This window comes from Stegostoma tigrinum, unplaced genomic scaffold (assembly GCF_030684315.1).
Source record: "Stegostoma tigrinum isolate sSteTig4 unplaced genomic scaffold, sSteTig4.hap1 scaffold_63, whole genome shotgun sequence".
Taxonomy (NCBI): Eukaryota; Metazoa; Chordata; class Chondrichthyes; order Orectolobiformes; family Stegostomatidae; genus Stegostoma; species Stegostoma tigrinum.
In genome coordinates, this window is record NW_026728568.1 from 101168 (window position 1) to 114013 (window position 12846).

A 12846-nucleotide genomic window follows, 5' to 3' on the forward strand; every position below is an offset into this window, starting at 1 on the left:
TAACAAGTCCAATCCCAGTAAGTGGAGCAAATGGCATGGTCAACATAAATACAAGAGAGAAAAATTAAGACAATGGCCTGAGTATTTCGCCCGATTACAGCAGAGGCATTAACACATACTAGGTTACATTAATTTATCTCTGAATCTACCAAGAAATGAATTCTTTGACAATGTCATGACAACATTGAGACATTTGGCAAGCTCAGGGGCAAGGGGGCTGGTTCAGAACTGTACACAGAAACGTAATGAAATGCCAAAACACTGTACGGCGAGAATGGTACTAACAAGGAAATGGTACTATTTCATCTGTATCAATCCGTAGTTGGAATACACATGGTTTGAACCGGCACCAATGCAAAATTGAATAGCCATTGCATGACATAGCATGTGTTCAGAATGAGGAAGAGATGAAGCTTAGTTAGGATTCATTTCACGAAAATGAATCTCAACTAACTAATCTAATTAAACAAGGCAGTTTTACATACAGAACGCTGGTTTACCATCAAAATCTGCACTGATTGACTTCCAGATAGTAAACTGAAAGCTGTTGATCTCAAACTTTGCTTATCAACAGAACTGAAAGATGAAGTGACAATATTGGATTCAGGATTGCAAACTGACATTGGTGATTAAGCAACCGATAGAGACCATCCATGTAGTTAATCTTGAATTGGCAGCATTACAAGTGACCAGGACAATACCTGCTCTGTAAAAATAAGAAACAGAAGACAACTGAGATGCAAAAATGCGACATTCAATTAGAATTACAAAATACCTTAAGCAAACAATTTTATTTCATTCACATATATTATCTGCAATAATATCCATTTAATATTGGTTCTTCCAAACTGTTGCAGCACTTTGACATTAAAAGAATATTCCATCACAAGTATTGCTTGCAATAAAAATCCCAGCACGTTCTGAAATCCTGAGAATAAAAGTATTTCAATCCGATGGTGCTCCTGCATTATTCATCAGTTCCCCACTCAATGGGTATGTTCTGATATGCAGGAAACTTCTATTGTTCGATATGGGGATGGGGATTAACTTGGCATTGTTCTAATGGAGGCAGCACTGACAGATTATAATTTTCTTCCTGTGGGCTCTGTAGTCCAGATTTTTCTCTCCTCCATTATATTGCATTAAAGATCAACAACATTCACCATTTCCTCAGTCTGAGAACCGACCATGTTAAAAAGTGACCAATTAAAGTGTTGCATTGCCTTCAATTTCACAAGGACTGAACTAATCTGCTGCTTACGACACTGATTGCAAAATTAAACCATGAATTGAGAACAAAAACAGCGGGATTTTGTACTTTCAGAGATAATAGGAACTGCAGATGCTGGAGAATCCAAGATAATAAAATGTGAGGCTGGATGAACACAGCAGGCCAAGCAGCATCTCAGGAGCACAAAAGCTGACGTTTCGGGCCTAGACCCTTCATCAGAGAGGGGGATGGGGGTGAGGGAACTGGAATAAATAGGGAGAGAGGGGGAGGCGGACCGAAGATGGAGAGAAAAGAAGATAGGTGGAGAGAGTATAGGTGGGGAGGTGGGGAGGGGATAGGTCAGTCCAGGGAAGATGGACAGGTCAAGGAGGTGGGATGAGGTTAGTAGGTAGATGGGGGTGCGGTTTGGGGTGGGTGGAAGGGATGGGTGAGAGGAAGAACAGGTTAGGGAGGCAGAGACAGGTTGGACTGGTTTTGGGATGCAGTGGGTGGAGCGGAAGAGCTGGGCTGGTTGTGTGGTGCAGTGGGGGGAGGGGAAGAACTGGGCTGGTTTAGGGATGCGGTGGGGGAAGGGGAGATTTTGAAGCTTGTGAAGTCCACATTGATACCATTAGGCTGCAGGGTTCCCAGGCGGAATATGAGTTGCTGTTCCTGCAACCTTCGGGTGGCATCATTGTGGCACTGCAGGAGGCCCATGATGGACATGTCATCAAGAGAATGGGAGGGGGAGTGGAAATGGTTTGCAACTGGGAGGTGCAGTTGTTCGTTGCGAACTGAGCGGACGTGTTCTGCAAAGCGGTCTCCAAGCCTCCGCTTGGTTTCCCCAATGTAGAGGTAGCCACACCGGGTACAGTGGATGCAGTATACCACATTGGCAGATGTGCAGGCGAACCTCTGTTTCATGTGGAATGTCATCATGGGGCCTGGGATAGGGGTGAGGGAGGGGGTGTGGGGGCAAGTGTAGCATTTCGTGCGGTTGCAGGGGAAGGTGCTGGGTGTGGTGGGGTTGGAGGGGAGTGTGGAGCGAACAAGGGAGTCACGGAGAGAGTGGTCTCTCCGGAAAGCAGACAGGGGTGGGGATGGAAAAATGTCTTGGGTGGTGGGGTCGGATTGTAGATGGCGCAAGTGTCGGAGGATGATGCGTTGTATCCGGAGGTTGGTGGGGTGGTGTGTGAGAACGAGGGGGATCCTCTTTGGGCGGTTGTGGCGGAGGCAGGGTGTGAGGGATGTGTTGCGGGAAATACGGGAGACGCGGTCAAGGGCGTTCTCGATCACTGTGGGGGGAAAGCTGCGGTCCTTGAAGAACTTGGACATCTAGGATGTGCAGGAGTGGAATGCCTCATCGTGGGAGCAGATGCGGTGGAGGCGGAGGAATTGGGAATAGGGGATGGAATTTTTGCAGGAGGGTGGGTGGGAGGAGGTGTATTCTAGGTAGCTGTGGGAGTCAGTGGGCTTGAAATGGACATCAGTTACAAGCTGGTTGCCTGAGATGGAGACTGAGAGATCCAGGAAGGTGAGGGATGTGCTGGAGATGGCCCAGGTGAACTGAAGGTTGGGGTGGAAGGTGTTGGTGAAGTGGATAAACTGTTCGAGCTCCTCTGGGGAGCAAGAGGCGGCGCCGATACAGTCATCAATGTACCGGAGGAAGAGGTGGGATTTGGGGCCTGTGTAGGTGCGGAAGAGGGACTGGTCCACGTAACCTACAAAGAGGCAGGCATAGCTGAGGCCCATGCGGGTGCCCATGGCCACCCCCTTAGTCTGTAGGAAGTGGGAGGAGTCAAAAGAGAAGTTGTTGAGGGTGAGGACGAGTTCGGCTAGGCCGATGAGGGTGTCGGTGGAGGGGGACTGGTCGGGCCTGCGGGACAGGAAGAAGCGGAGGGCCTGGAGGCCATCTGCATGCGGAATGCAGGTGTATAGGGACTGGACATGCATGGTGAATATGAGGTGTTGGGGGCCAGGGAATTGGAAGTCCTGGAGGAGGTGGAGGGCGTGGGTGGTGTCACGGACGTAGGTAGGGAGTTCCTGGACCAAAGGGGAGAAAATGGAGTCCAGATAGGTGGAAATGAGTTCGGTGGGGCAGGAGCAGGCTGAGACGATGGGTCGACCAGGGCAGGCAGGTTTGTGGATTTTGGGAAGGAGATAGAAACGGGCCGTGCAGGGTTGGGGAACAATGAGGTTGGAGGCTATGGGTGGGAGGTCCCCTGAGGTGATGAGGTCATGAGGTCATGAATGGTGTTGGAGATGATGGTTTGGTGCTCGGGTGTGGGGTCATGATCGAGGGGCGGTAGGAGGTGGTGTCGGAGAGTTGGCGTCTGGCCTCGGCGATGTAGAGGTCAGTGCGCCATACTACCGTTGCGCCACCCTTGTCTGCAGGTTTGATCGTGGGGTTGGGGTTGGAGCGGAGGGCTGCCCGTTCTGCAGGGGAGAGGTTGGAGTGGGTGAGAGGGGTGGAGAGGTTGAGGCGGTTAATGTCTCGACGGCAGTTAGAGATGAAGAGGTCGAGGGAGGGTAGGAGGCCTGGGGGTGGTGTCCAGGAGGAGGACTTGTGTTGGAAGCGGGTGAAGGGGTCAGTGGAGGGAGGGTTAGGTTCCCGGTTGAACAAGTAGGCATGGAGGCGAAGACGGCGGAAAAACTGCTCTATGTCCAATCGTGACTGGTATTCGTTGATGTGTGGTTGTAGGGGGACAAAGGTGAGGCCCTTATTAAGGACTGACCATTCGTCCTCAGTCAGTGGGAGGTCTGGGGGGATGGTGAAGATGCGGCAGGGTTCAGTGTGGCTGTCTCCTCTGGGGTTGCTGGCTGTGGAGGTTGTGGGCAGAGCGATGAGGTCGTCAACCGTGGGCGGGGTTCCATCGGCGTCGGCCGTGGGCGGGGTTACGTTGGCGTCGGCCGTGGGCGGGGTTCCTTCATCAAATCCAACCTGTTTTGATGAGATACTTTTGACTGTATAATCATCCCTCCATACGAAAGCCTCTTCCTCTCCATCCATTGAATTCAATACTCTCTGACTTTGCAATGAACTGCACATTAATTGCCCTGGGCAATCTAAAAACATTTCCGAGTTGAAAACTTATGGCCAACTCCCAATGTAAATAGATTCCTAAATGGAATTAGCTGAGAAAATGGAAGCAGGTTCACTTACATGCCAATGTACAGGCCTAAACATGCACTTTAGTTTTGAAAAACTGAATGGTGGCTGGGAAAACGTCAGTTTGTATAGGTAGAAAATGGGGAGGTGGGTGGGGTCAGGAGCAATCAACAGGGTGGAGCCCAAAGAGAAAGACAGTTGGACAGATTTAGGATTTGCTAATGATCAGGCTGGGAGGGTGAATAGTTGTTAATGGGGACTGTTAGTCATCAACAATAGCGGGTGTGTCGGGGGAGGCTACGTGGTAACAAGGCCTGGTGTGTGGGGTGGGGGAGGCTGGGACATGGGAGAGTTTCGGCCCAAAAATTATTCAACTCAATATTGAGTCCGGAGGGCTGGAGGGTCCCCAAGCACAAAATGAGGTGTTGTTCCTCCAGCTTGCACTGGGCTTCACTAGGACACTGCAGCAAGCCGGAGACAGAGATGTTGGTCAGGGAGAAAGGTGGTGCATTGAAGTGGGAGACATATTTTTCAAAAATCTGATCTCAGATTTAGTCAAACCCTTCCCTCCACCAGTTTGTCACTGTTAGAAAATTTGGCCAGTTCATTAAACCCCTGAGTCCATGTTGTTGGTGGTAACTACAAATAGGCAAGATCCTAACATGATCCTCGGACGCCACAGCAAGTACTCTTACCACTCTCAATCTTGATACCACTTCTCAACTGAAAACTCACCGCTTCAGCCAGTTTTAATCCATTCCTGTGTTTTGTTTTAATTCTCCCACAATGAGCTTCAATAGCTCTGTTACATGGAACTTTGCTGAAGTTTCTTTTTTAAAGTCTAGATATATGTCAAATCAGGTAATGATCTAAATGAATTGCGAAGCAGACTCATAGATCCAAATGACCTTCTCCTATTTCTGCATCTTGGAATTCCCACAGTCTACCTGGAACATGATTTCCTCTAAAAGTTCAAAGTGGTTCGTCAGCCAGACTGCCCCTTCCAAACCTACATGTTGGCCAATGTTAATTAGATTAGCTGTTCGACCCTCACTCCTCACAATCATTTCCAGTATTTTACTCCGACCTTGGTTAAGTGTAATGAACTTTAAGTTTTAGAATCCTTACAATGTGGAGACAGGCCCTTCGGTCCAAAATGTTCAGTTGGATCCTTGGAACATCCCACCCAGACCCATCCCCCTATAACACACCTAATCTACACATCCCTGGACACGATGGGCAATTTAGCATGGCCAGTCCACCTAACCAGCACATCTTTGGACAGTTGGAGTAAACCGAGCACCCGGAGAAAACTCACACAGACACAGGGAGAACTTGCAAACTCCACACAGACCGTCACCCAAGTCTGGAATCAAACCCGGGTCCCTGGTGCCAAGAGGCAGCGGTGCTAACCACTGCACCACCATGCCGCCCTTAAAGACATGTCCTTTGAGTCAGAAACAAACCAGCAACCAGAGGATCTTTTTGGATCTTTATTTGAAAGTTAACCTGTTTCCAATTTGTATTACCAAGATATTCCCAGAATATAATTTCCTCGTAACAATTACCAGCACATCACAAATAAAATCCCTTGGCTCCCTCAACACCTGAAATACACGCTATTAAAGCCACTTGCAAAAGTGAAGACTGCATTCTCAACAAAGCGAAATGGAAAGTATTTTATTGAAAGAACGAACTACTTTCTGCATCTCCTTCCCTTGCTCTGCACTTTTCATCTCTGAACTGATAGATTGCCACAGCACATACCAGTAGAAATCAGGAACCATAGACAAGAGTGATCTTTATCGTTACTATCCCAAGGTCCCACAGACAAACTACTCTTACGTTGAGTTGATACAATGTAGCCCCTGATTATTAATTCAACCTGGAACTATTTTGTTACAAATCGACGAGACACTTTCATCACAATGGGAGCAGATTAAATGCTGTCTCATTTCAATGTATTTCAATGCTGTCTCATTTTTGAATGTTTTTTTATTACGTCATTATTGTGTGTTACTGCTTTAGTGCATCAGCAGCCAGGTAACCAACAAATTCTCTGATGTATCACTGGCAATTATGGACTTCGGGCCAGGTTCATTAATGCTTTGATTTTTCTCTCTCCTTCTACTTTCAGGAATCCCAGTGTTTCTTGGCCTTCCAACTGACCTACCAGTGTTCAAGGATATTCTTTTCCATACAGCAAGATATTATTTTCAGAATTATATCCCCAAAACATAATCTAGCAATTTAACACAAGAAATTCAACTGGCATACGCCAGCTAGAGTTATCACATTCGTAACCCTTATGACAATTGTTTGTAGATTCTCTACATCCTCTCAGCATTGTCTGGCCAATACTTTCCTCCATGTACTGTGTTAACAGCAAAGTCACAAAGTGAAATTATATTCTATTTGTGTCAAATTTCAGAAGTACAATGGATTCAATGGTAAAGAAATACTAACTCAAATACAGCAGCTATAGGTAATCAGTTTAACCTTCCAACCAAAGCAGAACAACAACCAAATGACAGACTGCCAAACTATACACCCAAAACAACAGCAAATTCAAAATAAGAAAAGCCATGATTAAACTGCTCTCATGGGAATGCACTTGATAACTGCACTCGGATACAGGGAAAAATGCCAAGCCTGGAGGAAAAGTGCAGCACACCCCTAAGGTAAACTCAGGTTGTTGAAGGCATGCTTCACAAGAAATAAATTAAAGAAATTTTGGCTTTACTGCTGGCAAACACAGCAAATGGCTGGTGAAAACAAATGAGACGTTTCTGAAGGAAGGCTCAACTTCAAAAACATGTGCTCCAAAGAATCAACATGACAAAACAAAATAAGAAAATCAGATGACACCAAAAACAGAAGTTGCTGGACAAGCTCAGCAGGTCTGGCAGCATCTGTGAACAAAAATCAGAGTTCACGTTTTGGGTCGGGTGACCCCTCCTCAGAACACAACCGTCTTGTTTGTCCGTTTCTATGCATAATGCAAAATGTAAAACAGTTGTCTAATTGCAAAGATTTTCATCATTTTAGTATTTCAGCCAGAACATACTGCTTATTAGATGATTAAATTGGTCTTTCATGACAAGCCTGCTCATAAAGTTGTGTCTAAACTGCAGTGGGTAATCACTTGAGCAATGCTGGATGTGTCAAAATGTCAAAATGCTGCTTGGCCTTCGGTGTCCATCCAGCTCCACACTTGGTTGTCTCTGATTCTGCAGCATCTGCAGTTCCCATCATCACTGATACAATTTTGTGACTTACCCATTTACAAACCAAATATTTCAGAAGATATTCTAGACAATAGAAGAAATCTGTTAAATTACTTTATGTTGAATCTTTCAGGGTAATGCTAAGAGTATGTTTTTGCATGTTTCAGTTTTCAAATCAGATGCACAGCAACAGGACGCCTCCAAGTATTTCTAAACAAGACAGATTTGATTTTTTGTGGTGGCACAGAAGCAGAACAGTTGTTGCCAGTCTCCAAAAGTCTATTACTTTAGCATATCAGAGTCTCTGGGGTAATCTCACAGCATACTCACGACAAGATCACTCTCAAAGCCACACACAAATCAAATCTAATTCTAGACGGATTCTTCTCTTTACTTCTATTTATTTTAAAGCAAACATTTGTACGGAAAAGAATTTTACAATCAGACTGTTTGAATCAACTGCTTTAGAAAAAGGCCGACAAACAAACACACAGCACGCAGTTCTGGGCAAATTATTGAGGGTCTGTCTACCAGTCCTAACCATTTCTTCATGAGGACCATAAATCTTTTTGAATCCTTATATTTCCTTGTTGACCTTGTCAGCATTTCATGATAAAGTACATATAAATGCTTAAAACAAGTCAAAATCCTGGAATTCCCTCCCTAATGTCATTGCGAGAGTAGCTATATCACATGGCATGCAGCGGGTTAAGAAAGCAACTCACCACCACTTTCTCAAGGGCAACTCAAGACAGGCAGGGATGTCCATATCGCAAAAGTGAATAAAAATTGTATGTTGAAATAAAGATACACAAAAGTAAGTCTCACCTCAGGTGAGGAAACTACTGGAAGCAATTCTGTGGGACAGAATTAATCCACACTTGGAAAGGCAGGGCAGTCATGGTTTTATTGAGGGGAGGCCATGTCTGAATAACTTGATTGCATTTTTTGAAGAAGTAACCAGGTGTGTACAAGAGGGGATTACATTTGAAATAATCTACTTGGGCTTTAGCAAGGCTTTTGTCAATGTCCCAAATGGAAGACTAATAGTGAATAGCCCAAGGGGTCTGAGGAAATTTGGCTACTCGGATCCGGAATTGGTCGAATGGCAAAGAACAGAGGATGATGATTGCTTGGTGTTTTGGTGATTGGAATTCTGTGTTCAGTGCAGGGATCAATGTTGGACTTTTTGCTGTTTGTGTTATTTATAAACAATTTAGATATCTATACAGCTTTTTGAGTGCGAGCAGCAGCGGAGGCAAGACGGACCCGGAAGACTGCAGCTAAGGTAAAGCAGTTTATTTTTAAAATTACTTACCGGTAGCGGGCAGCGGTGTTTTTTTTTCCTCTTTCAGAGAAGGAGCGGGAGCATCAGAGGAAGTGACGAGGACCAGAGGGGCAGCCGGGAAGGAAAGCAGTGAGTATAAATACTCACCCTTCGACGCCAACGGCCTTTTTGAGTGCGAGCAGCAGCGGAGGCAAGACGGACCCGGAAGACTGCAGCTAAGGTAAAGCAGTTTATTTTTAAAATTACTTACCGGTAGCGGGCAGCGGTGTTTTTTTTTCCTCTTTCAGAGAAGGAGCGGGAGCATCAGAGGAAGTGACGAGGACCAGAGGGGCAGCCGGGAAGGAAAGCAGTGACCATATATATCAGCAAGGGGTTTCAGATATGTTGATAATTGGGATGCCTTCTGGGGAAGGTGGGACCTGTACAAGAAGGATGGGTTGCATCTGAACTGGAAGGGGACCAATGTCCTGGGTGGAAGGTTTGCTCGAGTAGTTCGAGAGGGTTTAAACTAGTATGGCAGGGGGGTGGGAACCTGAGCTGTATACCAGAGGTGAGCGTTGATGCAGGTGAGGCAGTAGCAAGAGGTAGACCAGCTAGTGAGAAGGATTTTCCTGGGAAGGAACCAAGGGATCGGTTAAAGTGTGTTTGCTTTAATGCAAGGAGTATCAGGAATAAAAGTGATGAACTTAGAGCATGGATCAGTACCTGGTGCTATGATGTTGTGGCCATAACAGAGACATGGGTTTCTCATGGGCTGGAATGGTTGCTGGATATTCCAGGGTTTAGAACATTTAAAAAGAATAGGGAGGGGGGAAAAAGAGGAGGGGGTGTAGCACTACTAATCAGAGAGGGTATCACAGCTACAGAAGCTTCCATTGTCGAGGAAGATCTGCCTACTGAGTCAGTATGGGTGGAAATTAGGAACAGCAAGGGAGTAGTCACCTCGTTAGGGGTTTACTACAGGCCCCCCAATAGCAGCAGGGAGATTGTAGAAAGCATAGGTCGACAGATTTTGGAAAAGTGTGGACGCAGTAGGGTTGTTGTAATGGGTGACTTTAACTTTCCTAATATTGATTGGAACCTCCTTCGAGCAGAAGATTTGAATGGAGCTGTTTTTGTAAGGTGTGTTCAGGAGGGTTTCCTAACGCAGTACGTTGACAGGCCGACGAGGGGAGAGGCCATTCTAGACTTGGTGCTCGGAAACGAGCCGGGGCAGGTATCAGATCTTGTGGTGGGAGAGCATTTTGGTGATAGTGACCATAACACTCTCTCATTCTACATAGCTATGGAGAAGGAGAGGATTAGGCAGAATGGGAGGATATTTAATTGGGGAAGAGGAAACTATGATGCGATTAGACACGAGTTAGGAAGCATGGACTGGGAGCAGTTGTTCCATGGTAAGGGAACTATAGACATGTGGAGATGGTTTAAGGAACAGTTGTTGGGAGTGATGAGTAAATATGTCCCTCTGAGACAGGCAAGACGGGGTAAGATAAAGGAACCTTGGATGACGAGAGCGGTGGAGCTTCTAGTGAAAAGGAAGGAGGTAGCTTACATTAGGTGGAGGAAGCTAGGGGCAAGTTCAGCTAGAGAGGATTACATGCAGGCAAGGAAGGAGCTCAAAAATGGTCTGAGGAGAGCCAGGAGGGGGCACGAGAAAGGCTTGGCAGAAGGAATCCGGGAAAACACAAAGGCATTTTACACTTAGGTGAGGAATAAGAGAATGGTCAAAGAAAGAGTAGGGCCGATCAGGGATAGCATAGGGAACTTGTGTGTGGAGCCTGAGGAGGTAGGGGAAGCCCTAAATGAGTTTTTTGCTTCTGTCTTTACGAAAGAAACGACCTGTGTAGTGAATGAAACCTTTGAAGAGCAGGTGTGCATGCTGGAATGGATAGAGATAGAGGAAGCTGATGTACTGAAAATTTTGTCAAACATTAAGATTGACAAGTCGCCAGGCCCGGATCAGATTTGTTCTCGGCTGCTTTGGGAAGCGAGAAATGCAATTGCTTCGCCACTTGCGAAGATCTTTGCATCCTCGCTCTCCACTGGAGTCGTACCTGAGGACTGGAGAGAGGCAAATGTAATTCCTCTCTTCAAGAAAGGAAATAGGGAAATCCCCGGCAATTATAGACCGGTAAGTCTCACGTCTGTCGTCTGCAAGGTGTTAGAAAGGATTCTGAGGGATAAGATTTATGACCATCTGGAAGAGCATGGCTTGATCAAATACAGTCAACACGGCTTTGTGAGGGGTAGGTCATGCCTTACAAACCTTATCGAGTTTTTTGAGGATGTGACTAGTAAGGTTGATGAGGGTCAAGCTGTGGATGTGGTGTATATGGACTTCAGTAAGGCATTTGATAAGGTTCCCCATGGAAGGCTCATTCAGAAGGTCAGGAGGAATGGGATACAGGGGAACTTAGCTGCTTGGATACAGAATTGGCTGGCCAACAGAAGACAGCGAGTGGTAGTAGAAGGAAAATATTCTGCCTGGAAGTCAGTGGTGAGTGGGGTTCCACAGGGCTCTGTCCTTGGGCCTCTACTGTTTGTAATTTTTATTAATGACTTGGACGAGGGAATTGAAGGATGGGTCAGCAAGTTTGCAGACGACACAAAGGTCGGAGGTGTCGTTGACAGTGTAGAGGGCTGTTGTAGGCTGCAGCGGGACATTGACAGGATGCAGAGATGGGCTGAGAGGTGGCAGATGGAGTTCAACCTGGATAAATGCGAGGTGATGCATTTTGGAAGGTCGAATTTGAAAGCTGAGTACAGGATTAAGGATAGGATTCTTGGCAGCGTGGAGGAACAGAGGGATCTTGGTGTGCAGATACATAGATCCCTTAAAATGGCCACCCAAGTGGACAGGGTTGTTAAGAAAGCATATGGTGTTTTGGCTTTCATTAACAGGGGGATTGAGTTTAAGAGTCGTGAGATCTTGTTGCAGCTCTATAAAACTTTGGTTAGACCGCACTTGGAATACTGCGTCCAGTTCTGGGCGCCCTATTATAGGAAAGATGTGGATGCTTTGGAGAGGGTTCAGAGGAGGTTTACCAGGATGCTGCCTGGACTGGAGGGCTTATCTTATGAAGAGAGGTTGACTGAGCTCGGTCTCTTTTCATTGGAGAAAAGGAGGAGGAGAGGGGACCTAATTGAGGTATACAAGATAATGAGAGGCATAGATAGAGTCGATAGCCAGAGACTATTTCCCAGGGCAGAAATGGCTAGCACGAGGGGTCATAGTTTTAAGCTGGTTGGTGGAAAGTATAGAGGGGATGTCAGAGGCAGGTTCTTTACGCAGAGAGTTGTGAGAACATGGAATGCGTTGCCAGCAGCAGTTGTGGAAGCAAGGTCATTGGGGTCATTTAAGAGACTGCTGGACATGCATATGGTCACAGAAATTTGAGGGTGCATCCATGAGGATCAATGGTCGGCACAACATTGTGGGCTGAAGGGCCTGTTCTGTGCTGTACTGTTCTATGTTCTATGTTCTAAGACAGATCAGTTAGTTTGCAGATGGTGCAAAAATTGGTGGAGTAGTCATTCATGAGGAGGTTAGCTTTAGATAACAGGGGAATATAGATAGGCTAATCAGCAGCAAATGGAATTCAATCTGGATACACGTGAGAGAATGCACTTCAGCAGGACAAATAAGGCATAGGAATATATGATGAAAGGTGGAAGCACTGAGGATCCCAGGGATTTTAATATACATGTACACCAGTCCCTTAAGGTATCAGGTCGGGTAGATAAAGTAATGAAGAAGGCATAAGGGACACTTACCTTTACTAACTAAGGCATTGAGTTTAAGAGTAGGGTGGTTATGCTGGAACTCTGCAAAACATTGTTTAGGACACAGCTAGCGTAATGGGCACAGGTCTGGAATCCACAGTGAAGGGTTGGGGGGATGTCACTGCACTGGAGAAGGTGCAGGGGAGATTTATCAGGATGCTGTCCAAGGTGAAGAGTTTTTGAAATGAAGAAAGATTGAACAGTCTAAAGTTGTTTTCCATAGAAC

General features: G+C 46.1%; 1 protein-coding gene across 10 annotated transcripts in view; it reads right to left on the reverse strand.

Moving 5' to 3' along the window:
- The window catches only part of LOC132209041 (dystrophin-related protein 2-like), a 156928-nt gene that overhangs the window by 57405 nt on the left and 86677 nt on the right, over positions 1-12846 (reverse strand). Inside the window, exon 10 of one of the 10 annotated variants that reach the window (XR_009445114.1) lies at positions 501-706. The exons of 8 other annotated variants lie outside the window; for them this stretch is intronic. The gene's annotated coding sequence lies outside the window, so the exon portion shown is untranslated. Of the gene's footprint in view, positions 1-12; positions 707-12846 lie in introns of those variants that run through there. One more of the 10 variants, XR_009445113.1, reaches the window with a different exon arrangement.